The sequence below is a fragment of the Cariama cristata genome, unplaced genomic scaffold (assembly GCF_000690535.1).
Source record: "Cariama cristata isolate BGI_N322 unplaced genomic scaffold, ASM69053v1 scaffold20719, whole genome shotgun sequence".
NCBI classification, from domain to species: Eukaryota; Metazoa; Chordata; class Aves; order Cariamiformes; family Cariamidae; genus Cariama; species Cariama cristata.
In genome coordinates, this window is record NW_009634309.1 from 1 (window position 1) to 274 (window position 274).

Sequence of the window (274 nt, forward strand, 5' to 3'; positions counted from 1 at the left end):
CCAGCTCCCTGCATTCTGTCCAAGCTGCCCCCATGTGTCTGTCAGCGAGCAGGTCTGCCGATTATCCCTGGCTCCCCGGACTTCCTCCCTGGTGTCTGGGGGCTTTCTCCATTCCCTTGATGCCCACCTGTGCCTGCCCCCCTTCCTGGCTCTCTCCATGCCCTCCCGGTGCCCCCCTGTGTTTCCCTCTTCAGCAGACAGGCCTGCAGATACTATCACCCTTCAGTGCACTGGGGTTACTTCTGGGCTCCCCCCCCCCACCCATTTCACTTAC